Below are 306 nucleotides of genomic sequence, written 5' to 3' on the forward strand. Positions count from 1 at the left end.
AACGATGACATAACTGGACAAATTCGTCACACTAAAGTGACAACTACGAAAACCAATCGCACTCAAGGATGTCAAATACGTACATAGAAGCGCACCAGTCATAGACTCGCAAATTCGAAGTCGCCTCTTTATTTAGGAATTCCTTAGCCTGTGGACTCAGGCTGAACTTTTAGGTGATAGTGAATGGCTAGCGTCTCTCGGTTATTACTTGCGGCTGCAGCTCTTTTGTATAAAAATTCACCTCCCTGTTTTCTAATCCGTGAAGCTGTTTAAGGCAAATCTGTGTTCGTTGGAAGCAAATTGTAC

The sequence above is a fragment of the Polypterus senegalus genome, chromosome 1, assembly GCF_016835505.1.
Source record: "Polypterus senegalus isolate Bchr_013 chromosome 1, ASM1683550v1, whole genome shotgun sequence".
NCBI classification, from domain to species: domain Eukaryota; kingdom Metazoa; phylum Chordata; class Cladistia; order Polypteriformes; family Polypteridae; genus Polypterus; species Polypterus senegalus.